This window comes from Nilaparvata lugens, chromosome 2 (assembly GCF_014356525.2).
Source record: "Nilaparvata lugens isolate BPH chromosome 2, ASM1435652v1, whole genome shotgun sequence".
In the NCBI taxonomy this organism is placed as follows: domain Eukaryota; kingdom Metazoa; phylum Arthropoda; class Insecta; order Hemiptera; family Delphacidae; genus Nilaparvata; species Nilaparvata lugens.
This window is the reverse complement of record NC_052505.1, coordinates 87,882,820-87,902,536: the sequence shown is the minus strand read 5'-3', so window position 1 is coordinate 87,902,536 and position 19,717 is coordinate 87,882,820. Positions and strand designations below refer to the sequence as shown.

At 35.2% G+C, this 19,717-nt stretch overlaps 1 protein-coding gene across 5 annotated transcripts in view; it reads left to right on the top strand.

Annotated features, from left to right (window-relative positions):
- LOC111057547 (ion transport peptide-like) overlaps window positions 1-19,717 on the top strand; it is a 514,789-nt gene that overhangs the window by 470,552 nt on the left and 24,520 nt on the right. The window contains exon 1 of one of the 5 annotated variants that reach the window (XM_039422023.1): window positions 4,708-5,025. The exons of 3 other annotated variants lie outside the window; for them this stretch is intronic. The gene's annotated coding sequence lies outside the window, so the exon portion shown is untranslated. Of the gene's footprint in view, window positions 1-4,707; window positions 5,026-11,915; window positions 12,203-19,717 lie in introns of those variants that run through there. One more of the 5 variants, XM_039422026.1, reaches the window with a different exon arrangement.

Genomic DNA, 19,717 nt, shown 5'->3' with positions numbered 1-19,717 from the left:
TGTCCTTCAGGGAGTTTTCCCAGGGATGAGACCTAGTGCGATCGAATTTTTATATCATAAACCTACTATTTTTCAAATTAAGTAAAAATCGTTAGAGCCGTTTTCGAAATCTGTTGGACATAAACAACCATATAAATAACCAAATATAAAAATATATTCAGAAATTGCTCGCTTACTATTACATGATTATTACTTTTGGTATAATTGAACGATGATTATCAATATTAGATAAGGTTATTTCATACGGTATACGTTGTTATTATTGGTCGGTGGTAATGTATGCACACGCACTTGTGGGACGTACAAGCAGAACTGAAGTGAATATTAAGGCGCAACACCGTGGTACTCAAGTTTATCAAATTTGACGGTTATAAGGGATAAAATGACTAATTTATAAATACAATATTTCAAATTTGGATTATTTTTTATTCATGAAACGTCAAATTTGGTTTCACTGAAACCGATAGATGAGAGCAGTGCACACCGAATTTCTTCGAAACGCGAAAGTCGTGTTTCTCTGAAACGTGCTGATGTGATTGTCATGTAGACCTGATTGTCTAATTTGATTAAATAAATGGATGAGGAGTGAATGGATGGATGAATTTACCCTTTTCCAAAAACATTTCATGCACCGCGCCATACGTACTATGGGAGTCACTATTCCTATTATTTTTTATTTTCCTTTGTATGATCTTCTGTTATCCAATTCAATGGTTTTACGACCAGATTTTTCTTCAAATATGTATTTGTGTGTGCCAATATACGCCATACGCTAATAATGATAATAATAATGATCAAATTAAAGGTAATCCAACTGTTTCTCTTATTGGAGTCGTATTTTTTGGTTAGCTTCATGGTTCCCTATTCGTTCAGTTGAGTTAATACTCGACTTCCAATATTCTGATAATATTACAAGTAATTACACGTTAAATAATATTACAGGTTGAATTACAAGTTGAAGCCTCTAGCTATATCCATCAGCTTGTTGCAAAACGTGTTCATGATTTTAAGCTTACAAGGTTTCTCACCATTTACCACCAAGCTACCACTAGTTTCAAGTTCAATACTCCTACAGGTAGCCAATTTCTCCTCTGCTCTTGTACTGCATGTTCGTTTCTTATTCTTCATGATAGGAATCCTAGCTATGAGATAGGATTTTTTTAAAAATAAAAAACACATATCTCTTTTGTTAAGACCCTTTTTTTTGTTACATAATTTATTTTGTTCTTATTTTATTTTACTCTTGTTTTATTCTCAGCTTGATGTTTATTTTAAATCTAATTTTTTGAATGAAGAACGTTGTAATGTATCAAGGAGACATATAAGGGTTTAACCTGTTGTCTCAATGTATGTATTCATGTAAATAAATAAAATTCATCTATCTTTATTACACGATCTCTTGTCAGGAAGGGTGCGTTGTATGAGAAATTTTCTAATATATTTTTGGGATAGGATATTCAAATTTTGATAATTTTTAATTCTAGCGAGGTTTCCTGTTCAAAAGGGTATCATAGATAAGGCATTACCATCTACATTCCTTTGAAGCTTTGATGTATCTGTTATAGTGAGATCCTCTTCAGCATTGGTTAGATGGGAAACATTGATTTAATAAATAAAAAATGCTGACAATTCAAGTGCATCTCACTATAGAGCAAATTCCCAGTAAAGGGGTAATTCCATTTGATTGATCAAACCGGTTCACATTGTTAGCAAAAACAGCTGAGGTCACGATCAACAGAAAATACTTTCGCACATAATATGATACTTAAAAAGAGCTATATTTTTTAAAAATAAACTTGTATTAAAAAATCTAGACAGTTCACTAGAAAATTATGTAATATTGAACTTGTAATAGTACGTGGAATTTCATTTGAGTGAACTACACTTTTATGATGGAATTGTGGAGAGTAGTGCTTGAGACTGACAAGCATACTGATTGAGTTTTCTCAATGAATTGTCTTTTCTTATAAATTTGTCATTTCATGGATTATTGAAATTTTCCATTAGCTTACAATCAATGAACCAGAACCAGTGATGATCAACAATCAATGTGTGTGTGTGTAATAATTGAGTGGATCATGAATAACTCGTGAAAATATTGTGATTCATCAATAATAAAGATTTTCATAGTTCTTTAGACGTATTATTGAACTTAATCATTGGTTATTAAGTGTTAATCTCAGTGTGTATCAGTATTTATATTCTCCATGGTATTCATAGTCTTCAACCTCAAGGTAGCTGCACCATCATTGGAGCATCAATGATCCATTCTTAGCTGAAAAAGGATCTGAATATTTCTTTTCTGTTGACCAATTGCAGTGAAGGAAGAGACAATGCTTTGTGATGCTCAATGTGTTCATTTTTCTAAGCTCGATCTGAATGTCATTTCTGATTCGAAAGGAAGAATAAGGTAATCAATTCGAAATTTCTGCGGTCTTCCCCACTTCACTTTCCCCAGGAGAATGAAAATTCATGATGTCCTAATTATTGTATTGATATACTGTACTTCCATTTATATAGCATTATGATACTATGGTACAAAAAAAAGAATAATTTATATTATTTTATGCAAGATTGATCAATCCTTGTTTACAAAGATTTGAATTATCGAGGAAATAGGGATGAAGTTTCGTTCAAAATGATTGATTATAAACATGAATTTTCCCCGAAACATTTCATTTCATTCAACCTTTGTGATTGAATTAGAGGACTGACATATCTGCTAAATGATTCATGTAAATTATTCACGATATAAGCAACATACTCACTTCTAATGAAAATGATATCGTTTCTCATCTAACGCCCTTGATATAATAAAAGTTCTTTGATTTCCTCGCTTCACATTATTTTTAAAAATAAGAGTATACTATTACACTCATAATGCATGCTAAATATGTTATCATGAGGAGTAATTAAAGCAGTGATGGGATGCCCGAAAGCATGGAAAAGTACAAAATAGAATACGATTAAGGCTATGCAAAGGTTAAAAATAAACTTTCTACTCGTAATATTTTTCGAAGTTTTTGTATATCATCAAGCTATCAAAATGAAAAACTTTTCTCAGGAAAACATTTTTTTTCTGATCATTACTTTTTGAAATATGAGCGCCTAAAGTTTAAATTTTTGGGACAGAACATTTCAAATTCGGTAAGAGATAAATCCATGACACTCAGAGGATAGATTCTTTATGGTATTGTTGATCTAGTGAAACAAAAATTTTCTAAAAATAGCAATTTTTGAGAAAGTTATTCAATTTACCTAAAATGACCTTTTGGTAAATTGAATAACTTTCTCAAAAATTGCTATTTTTAGAAAATGTTTCTTTTACTATTCAACAATCCTATGAAGAATCCATCCTCTGAATCTCATGGATTTATCTCTTACCGAATTTGAAATGTTCTGTCCCAAAAAATTAAACTTTAGGCGCTCATATTTCAAAAAGTAATGACCAGAAAAAAAATGTTTTCCTGAGAAAACTTTTTCATCTTGATAGCTTGATGATATACAAATCGAGAAACTTCGAAAAATATCACGAGTAGAAAGTTTATTTTTAGCCTTTGCACAGCCTTAAAGAATATGAATTGACTGGTTCATGTCGTGCTCCAATTTCAATAAAGAAATTATACTATTACACTCATAATGCATGCTAAAAATGTTATCATGAGGAGTATTCATTGAAGCAGTGATGGGATGCCCGAAAGCATTAAAACTTAATGAATAGAATACCATTTGATAGTATGAAGTGAAATTGGTTCATCGACTGGCTTATGTCGTGTTTCAATTTCAAGGAAGATATTCTATTTCGCTCATAATGTATGTTGAATTTATTGTAAGGAGTAGTCATCGAAGCAGTGATGGAATACCCGAAAGCATGGAAACGTACAAAGTGCGAGTAGAGTAATTTTTAATAATATAATTATGGATTAATTTTGGTTCATCTACTGGTTTGTAGTGTCCCATTTTCAAGGAAGAAATAATTTATAATGCATGCTGAATATTATAAGGAGAAGGTAGTCATCGAAGCAGTGATAGAATACCCGAAAGCATGGAAACGTACAAAGAACGAGTGGAATAATTTCTAATAATATAATTATGGATTAATTTTGGTTCATCTACTGGTTTGTAGTGTCCCAATTTCAAGGAAGAAATAATTTATAATGCATGCTGAATATTATAAGGATAAGGTAGTCATCGAAGGAGTGATAGAATACCCGAAAGCATGGAATCGTACAAAGTTGAATACGAATATTGGTTCAATGACTGGTTTATCTCGTGTTCCGATTTCAAGGAAGACATTACACTATTACACTCATAATGCATGCTGACTTGTAAAAAGCGGTGATGGAATACCCGAAAGCATGGAATCCTACTGGAAATAATAAGTAGAGTGACGAGAGATGGTTGGGCAGGGCAGTGAGGAGGGATTTCCAAGCGGAGGACAGCGGCGGTGGAGGAGTGCAGACCGGCTGACTCATGAGGAGCACGGCGCACCCGATTGGCTGTCCTGGGGGCGGCAAGGACACAACAATTATCAGCGCTACGTCACACCACTATTTCTGCAAGCTGTTGATTTTTTGCAACAAGGATCCGGTCGAGGAAAGCGAAACAGCAGACGGACAGACTGCTGAAAAAGAAGAGATCGCCGGAGCGGAGGAGCGAACGAAGCGGGTGGGGGATGCCGGTATATACAGGCCAGTGTATATGCTGGCCAGTCAGTGTCTGTCTATTGGTGTACGTTGCCGCGGCTGTCTGTTCTGCTTCTCAGTCTGTACTGTATCCGCTCGCTCGAGCAGAGTCACGCTCACTTCTTATTCGATTCAGTGTGTTGGTTGGAGTTGTATTGTTGGTGCCGGCGACGTTACTGTCGCACTAGTTTCTGGTTCGCAGTTGGACTCAGTCTCCGATCGTGAAGTGGTGCGTTCTCTAACAAAAAATTGAATTCAGTGAGTGTTGTGTTCAGTGCTTCACTCAGGACTCTCGTCCGCCTAACGGGGTCGTTTTCACACAAGGCTTTTCCTGCAAACAGTGAGTACCAACTTAATTATTACTACTAAATTACAAAAAAATTATCCTACCTTCTTGATTCTAGTGATATCATGCTGGAGTCTAAATTATTACAAAATCTTTTCCCCACCTCCTCAAGACTTGATTCTAGCGTAATCATGCTGGAGTCCAAATTATTACAACATTTTTTCCCACCTCCTCAATACTCAATTCTAGCGAAATCATGCTGCAGTCTAAATCATTACAACTATTATTTTCCCCCACCTCCTCAAGACTCGATTCTAGCGAAATCATGCTGGAGTCTTGGGTTGACATTCAACCATCACTACCATTAGCAGCTTGACTCTTTTATACTGGATCCCCCCGTGCATTGTGTGCCGCGTGTAATAGGAGAGCTGTTCCCAACGGGGAGCTGTCTACCTGTGGCCTCCTATAATGGAGACGCCTGTCTGGAGTCTAAACACTTTTCAAAAAAGAGCTTGACAAAAAAACTGCACTTGCTGGAGCCACTCTCCAAGTCGTTCATTCGGAAGAATGGAATTGGGGGAAGATTCAACCACCCAAGAATAATACTTAGTTACCTTGTTAGCATGATATCAACTGAATTCAGTTTCTCGGAGAGTGTGTTAATTCCGAACAAAAATGTGCTCAAATAACCGATAACTCAACTGATAGGTCGTTTTTTGTGTTTGTCTCCTGGCCGTCCTCTTGAGTTACATTTTTGTTGTGAAGAGAATAGAAGAGCCTGCTTTCACTGGAAGCAGTCGAGCCCGATAGCCTTCAAGCATTGAGTTCTCCTTCCAAACTAGGCTTCCACTCTACCTTCCTAATGTTCTTACAAGAGCACAGGTCTCACATCACCCATTATCCCCCGTTTGCAGAAAGAGAGGGTGTCATCTCAAAAGTGAAGTGCCCTGGCAAATCTTATAATACAAAGAAACATCGCATGAGTAATATATTTGAAATAAAGAGACATAAAAGCATATTTTCGAAACGATCACTTTATTTTTATTACAGTACTATTTTCACATTTACAGCAAAACTATTGCAGCTAACTCCAATTCAAAGATCAGAAAATAATATCAATAAGTTACAATATTCTAGAGCTATTAGCATGGCGTGGTGTGGACTCTATACTGCGAGATCTGAGAGAAATAGAAATCTTGAAAACTATTAACTGTTTGACATAACTATTTTCACATTAACAGCAAAACTATTGCAACTAACTCTAATTTAAAGTTCAGAAAATAATATCAATGATGTTACAATTAGAACTATTAACATGACGTGTGGTAAACTCTAGACTGCGAGATCTGAGAGAAATAGAAATCTTGGAAAAAATGAGATATTTTTAAGTGTTTTGGTGTGAATATTTTGGTGCACCATGTAGGAAATCAACTTCAAAGAAATCTTCAAGAATGCTCTTGGAATTGCGTATTTCGGTTGGTTCACAGATGTAATTTGTAAACTTGGAGTTTTTCAAGTGAAGACTTTGAAAGAGATTTTAAAGAGTTTGAAAGAGATTTCACAAATGATGAAAACTTCATAATACAGAAAGGTTGAGAATCACCTGTTGATACGATGAAATAAATTAGAATTAAATTTAGTCGAATCTGGCTGACACTCTTCTTTCATCTCAAAATCCATTAGCTTTTCTTTGAAACTCTTGATTTTTAATGTGAATTCATGGTTAATTTTGAAGAAAGTTTCAACTAAATCATCAAAAGACTAATTGAGATAAAAATTTTCCTTGGATACGATTGTTCAATTAGTAATGAAAATGAGCAAATCCTATAATGTCGAATTAAAAGAGATGGTAATTAAATATCTGACAAATTATGTCCGATAACTTTCAATTACTTTGATACTCTATCAATGAATTATTGAACTTGACTCGTGGACACTGTTTCGCTCGTGTCATTCATGATAACCTCCTCTTTCCTCTTGTAATTACTACTATTGAAACATGAATTTTCGAATTCAATGTTAAATTTGGATACTTAGAAGTCTGTACGGAAAATTGTAGTGCAACAAATTTTCAAAATATTTTTGGAGAAAAGTAAGATTGTAAAATAATATTAGAATTGGCAACATAGGCCTAGCAATGATTGATTGATGATTCTTAAATACTACTACGTACTACAACGGATGTTCCCATTAATAAAACGGAGTTTGAATGAAGTGTAACGCAGCTACTGAATTGCGAAACCTAGAGTATCCGAATCTGTTGCGCATTCAAAAAGATTATTCTCAATCATTTTTTTCAACTTTTCAGGAATACCCAAATTTAGATTCATGTTGATGATATTCTCTGCTATTTTTGACGCATTGGAGGATTAATGAATCAGTAGAGCTGATAAGTTGTCTATAAATAATTGACACAACAAGCATCGAGTAATAATAATCAATAATTACATTAATCTCCGAGAAGAGCCTTCTATTTCTTCAGTATGTGCGTGATGTTTAATTATGGGAGAGACTATCGTCATAAATATTCAAGGAAAGATCACAAAGATTTTAATTATCAGAGTCTTGTACAATTAAAAGATGACTAAATTGGTTTGGATGGAATCCAACAATATATTGTAAATCCACAGAAAAAAGTTGATTATGAAAATTGATGAACGGTTTCTATAAACGGAAAATCAATTTAACAGATGTGTGTTTTATTAATATTTATCCAAATGGTAAGTCATCTTTAGTTTGATTGTCAGTCTCAACAAAGATGCACCTGCCGACTCCAAATTAAAGTTTATAAATCATTTTAGAAATTTCATGTCTTAAGTAATTATTTCTCAGATGCAAAAAAAGTTGAAAACTTCCATGGCTGTACCCTATTGATAGAAATGAATATTGATAAATGGTTTGCAATACTAGTTACTTTGGAGGAAATAACTTTGGAATCTTGTTTCACGTAAACACCTCCACTGTTTCTCTATCGATAAACTTGTAATTTTCCTTCTGCACGCGTGATTTTCTTTGAACAGATTTTCTCTACTTTTTCCAAGAGGGCTTCACAATTGGAGTGCTTTAAGAACTATTGAACACACCTTTATTTGAGGATTTTGGTTACTCATAGTTTCGAATACTTTTCACTCAACAGTTTTTTATAAACTGAAGTTTTCGGAGAATATAGATGACGTACTAAAATGTGGGAGCGGGCAAATTCACGAAACAGTAAATCAGTACCTGTCAACACAGCCTTTTTGTATTGTGCTCTATGGAAATATTTACATTCTTGCTACGTAAGCAAGTGAAAAAAGTGGCGTTTATCTGCCTTGAAAGCTTATTCAACTTCCGTAGGAAGAAGGTTATGACTCATATTTGAACAAAGGCAGAAAGAGGAGAGGAAGGTTTTTGAAAAGGCTTTGAACGTTTTGTGACAGCTGCTTTCAACAAGGGATCAAAGAACAACATCCTTCTCGAAAGAATGAAATGTTGAAATTTCCCTCCTCTCCGGCTTTAGGAAATGTTTATTTCTTACTAGAAATTAGCAGAATACATGAAAGTCAGTTTCACAATAAGACTTCACTAAGTTCATCAACTTAACTCAGTGTGTTTGATGAGAACACCATTAGTTATTGATTGATTGTTTCCTTCAGAGTTTTTTTATCTCTAAAATTGTGTTAATCGATGAAGAACAATTTCAATTCAATCTTATTAAAAAGAGATGTGGTGTATTTTGTTCTAAATTGATGTAAAAAATAAAACTTGATATATTCTTGAGATAGTGTTAATTGGTGAACAAAATTAATAAGTGCTAGTTAGTGGCCAATTGAGTAAAATCAAGATCCTAGTTGAAGGAACTCTGTCTAGTTGTCAATGCATTTAATAGGATGGTTTCACGTTAGGAGAATGGACAAATCAATCAAGCAACAAATCAAGTTCATCCATTAGTCATAGTGATAAGAGCTGCTGGATACATTGTAGTTGCATGCCACTATGGTATTGAGCCTTGACCTTTTGATAGCCAACATGTGGAAAGTTAGCCTTTTAAGAATAGGTCGGTGCAATTGTAGTCACCTTTCACAGACTCCTATCACGATTTGGACACTAAAGCTAACTAGCTTCAAAACCACCACTAGCATTCTCCTCTTCGAGTTTGTTAGCAGACACTACTTTACGCTCGTTTTTCTGTAATGAGCTGCAGTTAGAAGAGAATGTGGTCCGCAGGGCTTGCAAATAGCTACCGGGGACAACTGGGGAGTAGTTTGAGTCAATTTGGGTAAAATGTCTGCTCTCTCTGTCAATCTGCGGTGAGCCGATGTGTTTCTGTCTTTGTTGGATGGTGTGTTTGGAAGGAGGTCGCGTGAAGCGAAAGAGTTGCTCTCCCTCGCGGCGGGGGACATGTCATCAGATCGCTTCTCCGTTTCATTAGCGACGGAAACGGCGTGGGAGCCTCCCCAAGCGACATGTTTATATCTCGGGGAGGGGAGGCTTGGCTCGGTCCGAGGGTTGCCGAGGGACAGACCTCGACTATGCCCTCAAAATAGAAGCAAAGCCGCCGCCTTCCTCATTCAGGAAAAACAAACTTGGAAAAGTTACATCGAAGAACAGCTTCGCGCGCTCGGTCCACTCTCATATAAACTGCGCGCTTCGCGGTCCGAGCTTGCTTAATAAATGTCTCTGCCACTCTGCCGTCCATTAAGTTTCCAATTAGAATTGACATGTTTTCAAGACTGCCTCGCCTCTAATGTACAAATAAATCATCCCCTCCATCGCTTCCAGGCGGTTCAAAAAGCTTTATGAACGGCGTGAACCAAATAAACGCATCTCTTCTTTTTGCTCTCGTCTATCTCTTATTGTCGACTATCTCTCATCACATTAAACATCTCAATATTGATCATGTTAATTTATCTCTTTTATTCACCTTTTTCACCTCAACTACCGTTCTTCATCTCCTCTCATCACTTAATACAGCACTGAATTTTAATTGTATGCAGGCACCTAACTCTTTATTCATTATAACTTAGTTTAATAAGTGATTCTTATTGTACAGTATTCAAATCTATCTTATCATTGCTATATTGATATTTGCTTGCTCATCATGTTATAGTGTTTGCCATAGGTTTTATCAGACCTGGCAACGTAATATGTATTCAAATAAATATCAAATATCACTATCTCTTATTGCCATTTTGTCCACAGAGATTGCAGATATTACATTATCCCATTCTATCAAATCCGAGAATGCTCAATTCCTATCAAAACTAGAGAATAGCATCACCTTGATGTTATCAAGTAACAAATAAATTGACTACCTTTCAATCTTTTTCTTGGAATACTTCTCTTCCCTCTTACATAAAAAATGCTAGTCGTTAATAACTGGAGAATGGAATTTGATCAGTTTTTACCAACGATTTGATTGGGGAGAGGTCATTAATATTACAGAGATCAAGTTTAATAGAACGTCAAGTGATAAAAGCATTATGAGCCTGATAAGGTGGTAAAGTATGTAACATGATTGAGATGTGGAGAATCGGTATAAGCTTCATGAACACCTCTTCAAACATTATTCTTTGCAATTAGCCACTATGATGTCAAGATGTGAGTCAAAATTCATCTATCACTTCTGAATTCATTTCAGGCATATTATTTATCATGGATCCTATCAGTAGGGCTACAAGAAGAGGTCACCTGTTTGCTTTCAACAAAGAGAATGTTCGAATTCCATTAAAATGCTTTCTAAAAGTAGCATTCAACATGACAACCAAACTTTTTATCTCTGCTCGGAATTCTAAGGAAATAAATGAGATTCTAGATGAGCACTGAAAGTTATAAATGATACAAACAAATCCAGATTCTCATAACAGGCATTTTAAAAAGCTCCACTATCCAATTCTTGGCATATAGCTCGGAAGCTTATGTGATTCCTCTATCACCAAATAATGTTCCCATCCAGAAATAATAAAAAAAGCACATCTTCCCTGCTTTCTGACTAGTGGATTCAATTGAATAAGTCAATCAATCAATAACTCTATCAATTAACTAAACGATTAGTTGTGCTAAACATAAAATTTTATGTGAATTATTTTTTTCCAAACAGTATGAGAGTGCTTGTTCACTGAAACATAGAAGGTGTTCGAATAATATGATTGCTACGTATGAAGCAATTGAGAAAGAATGCGAATGATTCAATAAACTTCTTTATAGAACACAACTGTGTTGCTCTATCTATTCGCAATACTATCTATGACATCCAAGATATCTGTGCCAAAAATGAACTCTAAATATAGGGTTTAAATGAAGAAATTCATTCCAATGCTCTCTAGACGTTTTTATCAATAGGTGATCTCCCCTATTCATGTACAGTAGTTACAACTCTTACGTTGAAGTAATTCCTGAGTTTTTCAACTTTTACGTTGGAGTAATTCCTGAGTTTTTCAATTGAAACACCGAATCAGATTAGAATGCATAGATTATGTTGGAACATGAATGTAATTTTGCAATAAATTAGTGTTATTTCTGACAACATCCCAGTATTTCAATCATTCAGAATGCATACGTTTTTCAGTACAACACTAAAATCTGAATGACGTTTTTTTTTTGTTATAGGCGGCATAGATAACACAGTTGGATACTTTTTCAATTTGTTACTTAGCTTTGTTCTCGTCTATCATAGGCAAATGTTTAATAGCTGATTCTCATTCAGTTCGTTCTCTGTTCTCTGGTCAGCAATAACAAATTCAAGACTCGATTCTGAAACTATGACAACGCTCTTCGACCTTCTAGACTTGGCAGCGAGCACGGTGCGATTTTTTGCAAGTTGTGGTTGGATTATTGTGAATGCCCTCTGTCAGGGTCTAGACTGGCGGACGGAAGAGACGTCAGGGTGTTAGAGAGAGTGAGGGAATGAGAGAGAGACTGACGTCAGTTTTGTGTGCCACCTGTGAGTGAGGCAGGCACAGTGTCAAAGCAAATGTCGCGCGATATGCGCTATTAGCAGCCTGGCACATTTGCTCCCTAGCACATTTGCTGCCAGCTTGACCCGCAGTGATTGGGTAGGCGACCAACAACCCTCTCCTATCCGTGAAATGTGAATCGGACGCGGCTCATCCTCACCCACCCCTCTCCTCTTCACTTTTGGAGGAGGAGTAGAAGAAGGAAGAGGAGGCGAAGACGTCTGCCGGTCTCGTTGTCTGCTCCTGGTCCCCACTAATCATCCACACTCAGTCTCCACGCTTTTCGACTATTCGGTGTATGACTTCATTTCGTGAAGCTGTCTGTTAAGAAAAATTCTCACTCCTTTCTACCAGCCCTGCTCTTCAATTGTATTACTACACCACATATCCAATAAACACTTTGAACTACTGTAACATATTATAAAACATACCGAACTAACTAATAAAGATATATTGTGAACTATGTGAACTTAATAAAGATATATTGTGCTATCAATAGATACCTATTGTGCTTGTGCTATTAATCATGCATGGTTATGACGGATTTGTCACCACAATCTAACGTATTTTGAATGTTACAATATGTACAATATACGGTTACTCTATTCACGGTATTATTGTGAATACAATAATATTGTGTTTATTATGGTTGCATCACTTAAATTCCTTAATATGGTTGTATCACGCATTTCATTGTGTAAATGCGAGATTCACTCTGGTTGCATTACTTTTCAAGTCCTACTGTAGTTGTTTTAGTAGAAAATTCCGTCATGAATTTGGATGAAGATAAATTATAAGAACAATTTGGATGAGTAGAATCTATAAATAAGATGTTTCGATATTTTCCAACTCATGTTTTTTGAAGCCGCAGATTGATGAGAAAAAATTTATCCATATTTGCTTCACCTAAAGTTATGCTTTAACTGCTGATCACCTCTACAGCATCTGTGAATCAAGTCGGAAAGGAAGTGTTAACATTGCTAAATTCAAAATCAACAATCAAGTCAATCATTTTTTATAATCTCACGATTAAAATAACGTATTGTACAAAATGACAAGTGGTCAATAATTGGCACTGATCATTAGTAAATTAGTGAGACTGTACTGAAAATAAAATTTTCAATGCAACGATGGCTCAAGTTTTGAGCCATAGAAAATCAGCTTTTCACGGATTTAGATACATATCTAAAAACATAGAGGGAAAGGATAATTTCAATTATTTTTCAGTGAAAGATATCCAAGGGAATATTGCAATTCTAGAATGATTTGAGAGTAATTGATTCAGCTCGACTCATCTGCAGCTCATTTCATGATGCAACGCATTTAGTCAAATGTAACCTTTTAGCTCAAATTCATATTACTCATATAATAAAACTAACCTGTTCAAAAAATCATTGTATGGAATAGCATGCATGCAAAACCTTGACGCAAAACCGGACGTAGTGTTATTTGAGACTGATTACACAAGTACGCTAATGTAGGAGTATATATGACATTGATTGTACTTGATATACCTGTAACTAATAGAGAACGGTTATCACAATGATGAATTTACATCGGTCTGAGAGTATCAATATATTTAAATTCAGTTGCTCTCTTGTTTTAACAAAAATGTGAAGATGACAACCGGTGTAAATAAATATTGAGTTGAAGATTGTAAGCAGTGCCTAGCAGAGTCCTCTAAATTTATCGACTTCAGATTGATTCATAAATATTCTATTCATATCATGATCCAGTCAACGAACAAGGCTACAGAGTGACTTTTACAGAAATACTCTCGATTAATGTAAATTAATTTTGATTGCAAAGGTTTCTATAAGTGTCTCGAGTTAGGGCAAGGAAATTTCCACTGGTCTGTTCAGGAATGTTTATCGCCTTCTCGCTAGTATTGTCGATTCATATCGGCATTTTGACCCTAATCCAATTCAAATCTCATGTTAACGTGTTATTTTTCTTTTTTTGTGACGTAAATGCATAAATCATAGCGGAAACGAGTTATGTTCGTTTCCAGAGGCTGAAAATGTTCGTTCATTCAGCATTCATTCATTCATTCTTCCAAAATCAAAATACAGACTGGAGCGAATAAGAAATCAAGCTTCACAAGAATTCATGAAGTTGCCGAAAGGAACAGAATTTGAATCTTTCAGCTTCTTTTCAAGTGAATAATCCTTAAAAACGATCATTTATTCATTCATTCAGCTCTGTGGCTATAGGCACATATTGAGACGCAACTACTCACACTACCTAAATCAAAACAATGTTTTATTCTTCTATTTGTTCCAGTTCGCAGTTAATTCAATCAATAAGCCATCACTGAAAAATAGATATATAGGCTATTCAATTGTAACCTTGAAAATTGATTAGTATAGATTAATAATGTTAATGAATCATGACAAAACAGTATAAATTATTCATCAACTTAATAAATACCATGATGATTATCTGATCAGAGATCAAAAGAGATGAAACAAGTTTCGCTATATGTGTTAATCCTGAAGGAGAGACCATAAATAAGTACGGTATTATGACTTTCAAATTTACGAACAGTATATATGTTCATTTCAGTCGTGATTGCAAGATGACATGCACATTTTCCAGTCTTCCTCGACCCTTTAATTTAATGAAAAGAATGAATGATTTCATCAATCAATTAGAACTCAATGTATGCTTGATACAGTCAGGCAATGATTTCAGAAACGTGTGTATCCATTATCATTATACAACTCAAAGAACAGACAGCTCTCACGTGATACACATGATACAATAATCTCATTTTTACAAAAAGCGTATCACATTTCTTTCCTGGATCAAAGTGTGCCTTATTTACTTTGCAGACCTCATATACACATTGTAGACATTCCTTCTAATCATTTCACTCTTCTAGTGTTATAGTATTAACAAAACTGGGCGGGTACCACCAAAAGCAGAGCGGTATCAGTCTTAGTAGAAGATAACAGTTTATTACAAAAATATTAGAGTCTTGTCATCTGACATCATATTGTCATATTGTCACAACATTGACTACTTCAAATACCTTTTAATTTCGCTCATTGCTCCACTTTTAGACAAAATTCTAGTTACAAAACTTTCACCAATAGCCTCAGCCTCTAAGAAAAGACTATCACTCAATATAGTTAACTAAACACTACTAGAATTTCAATTTAGAAATCAGAGATTTATAGAACGTACATCAGCTAGTCTAACTCTCCATTTTGATTTTAAAGGTTGACATTCTCTGATTCCTTCATCTCTTAAAAGTGCATCTTATATCGAAGTGCAAACTTATATGGAATTAAGATTTCGAGAACCAATTCATTAATTGATTTTAGTAGCCGTCCATTGACCTGTGATTTTTCAAAGTAGTGTAGTTTCACATTTTTGTAGTTCAATTTCTTGATTTAGCTCATTGGTCGTTGCTGCTCATGAATTCTTATCTAATTTGATGACTGATCAAGAATCTTTCCGATACCGACTTTTTTTATTTCGGATTCCTTGACTTGGCTCATTGCTCGTTTCTGCTCATAACGATTTCAAACTAATTTGATAACTGGATAATGTATGGAGAATCTTTCTAAATAGGCCTACTGAAGATGAGATATCAACACATCAACAGCAAAAATTCACTAATCGATCATAGCTGTGATAATGGAGAAAAAGTAAACATATCGAAAGATAGAATCTATCCGTAACTGATTTGCTCATTCTATGAAGCAAAACTGTGAGAAATATAAACACGAACATCACAACTGGAAAAGCTAAGGAATGTATCGAAACAATCAAAATCCAAAGTGGGTAAGCTTGTTATCCAATATGTCTTCCTAGACACCTATTCCTAGACTATTCACTCTGCTAGAAAAGGTCTAGTGATGGGTGGTATTATAACAGCGAGGAATTTTTAGCTGCTCATCACTCCAGCTTAGGTTTTGAGTTTCTTTTCAAATTCGTCCCCCTGTGGAAGAGAAATGCCGAATATATATCTCCAGTCAATGTTGTCAAGATAGGACTAATGGATTCTACAACCAGCGAACGTGAGCTTGAATTTGGAGTGTTTGATATTTATCACTGGATGCGTCAACTGGGAGAATCATCAGACTAAGCAGAGATTCTCTGCTTTCTGCTTCTCATCGGCATCCGAGCTTATTCATTTATGTGGAGATCTGTTGTGGCTTTAATTCTAACAATCATGGTATCATAAAGTCACAACAGAATCCACCCTGCACGTATCAGTAAATTATAGGAAGATGCTTGGATTGCAATTGATGCAACTGAATTAAATAGGATGAAACACTCACATACAATGAGTTTATGACAGATTCCTGATTAGGTACTTGATTTGTGTAGTACAATAAAAATATCTCATCTTTATTTGATTCAAATATTATTTTAAATAATATTTTCTGTAAAAAGATGTACATTCAAAATAATACATATGCGACTACAATAAATTTCGAGCCAATATTAGCTCTGAGTACTTCATTATAAAAAATTTTTTTCTGTAAAAATATGTACATTCGAAATAATACATATGCGATAACAATCGCAGAGATTGGCTCGTAATTCATGCCAATATCATCCAATTAATATTAGCCTCTGAATCCTTCTTTATCCAAGTAGTCAGTAGGCCTTATGAGATGGAGGAGAATAGGCTACGCTTTCAATCAACTACTCTTATCCCATAACTCTTCACTTCTCCCTATCAATACCAGTCTATTTATAGTTCAGAATTAATTATCATGAATAATCTATTCCGAATTATCAATCGGAAGCCTAATTGAGCCTGAGGGCTTCAAGACCTTGAATTTAATTCTATTTAGTCTATACAAGCTCCGAAATCTTTTATTGGTTCTGATTCATAACTGACAAACCTAATCAGCTCTTGGTTGTTTTTTATTGGGCTATGCTAGTAGTATTGTAGTACAGCTGTCTCATCTCCATTATTTAGCCCACAATGCGTAGTAAGTGATCTAATGATCGCCCAAGCCTTATCAAACTTTAACGAAATCTATTGTTGTTCACTTAATTGCTCATCTCTTATCAAACAGTTTGATGTAGCTTCTAAATCACAAAATATTATTCTAAAAAAAGATGTTCAATTCTCACATTAGATTTTCAAACTCGAGGAGCATACGTGAAGTCTTTGTGGCCATATCAATCGAGGTAAATGTTAATCTAGACCAGGAAGGGTTATACAACCCATTTCTAGAGGATTGAGGAAGCAGACATTCATAAGAGCAAATATATGGAGTGTCGAATTGATTTGTGGAATTTTCTATCGAGTTGATAAACATGTCTACTTAATTCAAACACGTGATCCATAAAGAATATTCAGATTGCCTTATAAAGATTACAATGAGTTCTGCTGATTAGTTATTCCTTTGAAAATGGAGCAGATCATTCTCTATTCAAATGAGATGAAGTAGCGTAGGTTTTATAATGTGCCGAGTTCCAATTTTCCAATGTCGTTCTCAACAATGACTAATGCAATGAATTTGAAAGTGAGGGGTGACTGGAACAACCCTGTACGCTGATCTCTCTCTCTCTCTCTCTCTGCATGTTTTAGCTCATCAACTACAAATAACGCAGTGTCCGAGTGACATTTATCACCTTTTAAAGCGGCATTAAGTCGTTACATGTTCAGCATTTAGAATGCTAATTTCGGCACAACACAGATTCTTCCATGGACTGATGGAATCTCAGGCTGGTTCCACTTGTTTTTAGTGATGGCATGATCACTACATCAACCTTGTCTTCCGTTTTTAATCCTTCTTTTGGCATTTCACGGATATCACCGCAGTAGACTAGGTTTTCCCTGTTTACACATTCAGTAAACCAAACTACTTCTACTTCAGCACTCAGTATATAGTGGTATTCTTTTCACTGCTTCAGTAAACAGTAGTAGTAGTAGTAGTAGTAGTACTATTTCAATAGTTTCCTCAGTATTATACCAAAATTCAGCAGTTTCTTGCTTCGTTTTCACCAGTAAACAACCAGTAGGAAGAATTGTATACAATTCAAATAATGTAGGAGCTTTTAGTGGGAGAAACATACAAGGAATTGAAGAACAGTTCCTGATCTGAATTCCAATATTGTTCCATCACACCCTTTTCAATGTAATATTTCACATCAAAGTTGTAAGAGCAAACATTTAATAAATTTTCTGGCGTTGGTCCATGGTTTAGTGTAACGGAGCAGAGCACACATCAGGTGGCGGTGCATTCACCTCTATCCAGTGGAATACCTACATAGAGACACGCACAGTGTTGCAGTTCCTTGTCCGTCTTCATCCACTTTCACTCATGCCTCTCGTTAAGACAGGTCGTAAGATCTGACTGCTCCTAATGCACTTTTTAGAGCCTCAACAGTACTCCAAAAAGGTAATGACATTCTCGGGAAGGCCATTGCCCTATTATCTTATCCAAGTGTCTAGGATAATAAATTGGAGCACAGGCTAGTTTGTTGAGCATTAAATTGAATACTGTGTTTTCATGTTACTACGTTTGCAACAGTGATAAAATTATGCAACACTACGGTCATCAACTTCATCTGGAATTACTGTGTGTTAAGACTACTGTGTGCTAAATTAATCACCTGCCGATAAGAGTCTTTCCAAGATCTTAATCATAGAAAATTAGAATAATTTATTATTGATTCTACATCAGTAGCCTATTATTCAATTTCTCATAGTTCGTGATGAAAAGTTTAAGGTGGGTACAGACTTATGCGTCACGAACACTCGTATTTCGATTTTCAACAGTTTATGCCATGTATTTTAATTTCTCTGTGGAAATACAGCTATTAAATCAATCATAGCATCAGCTGATGTAAAGCGAAACGCGCGTATTCGTTGCGCATAAGTCTGCACACACCTTCATATTGCATTGATAACACTGGTATTATATCAATAACATCCCAACTATAGCAGTCATGATTTGTTTGCAATTGAGAGCATATTGAGAGGTGATTTTTCTTGGGGATTCTACCTGAAAGAGCTAAACTAATCACCTGCCGATGAGAGTCTCTCCAAGATAGTAATCTACAGAAAATTAGAATGAATTATGATTGATTCTAAATCAGTAGACTATTATTCAATTTCTCATAGGTCGTGATGAAAAAAATTTGAATCTCCAGCACAAACCTATAAATATTACATTACGTTCTCAAATTCAACATCAAAGGACAGAGAATTTCCTTTTGAATTTTCACAGCTTGGTTCAGAAGAGCCTCAGCTCCATCTTGTTTGCTTTGTTCGACTCACGTGCGTTCCGGCAACGTATTACAACTTTTTAACAGAAAAAACTCATAAATATGAAGAAATCATATCGTTTCTCAGTATCAAACTTAACAAGCGTGAGAAAAAAATACTGTTTTTTGTTCTATTAATAAGAAGGGATGTGGTGAGACGATGATGTCATCAGAATGATGGTTTTTTCAGTAGCTTAAAATGAACGAGATTCAACCTTCCTCATCAACGTAGTAGCATCATAAACGTAGCATCAACAATTCCCTGTTTGATTGACACCCATTTAAATCAGGAGGATTTACAATAAACATTCTCTCCCTGTCAGCGTTTTTATCAATCGATCATTATTTTTAGTCAACAATTCTACTGATGTAGCAATAGTAATCAGGGGAGTTTTCATATGTGAGTATCGCGTGATCAGTCAAATATAGGGCATTTGATTTTTACCTGAGAAAAAACGTCAATCAGCACTTCCATTAGCCTAATTAATTATGCCTAGTTTGTGAAACTTCAAGAAACATCAACATAATGATAATCAGAATGGATATTCTTAGATTGTAATCCAATTCCC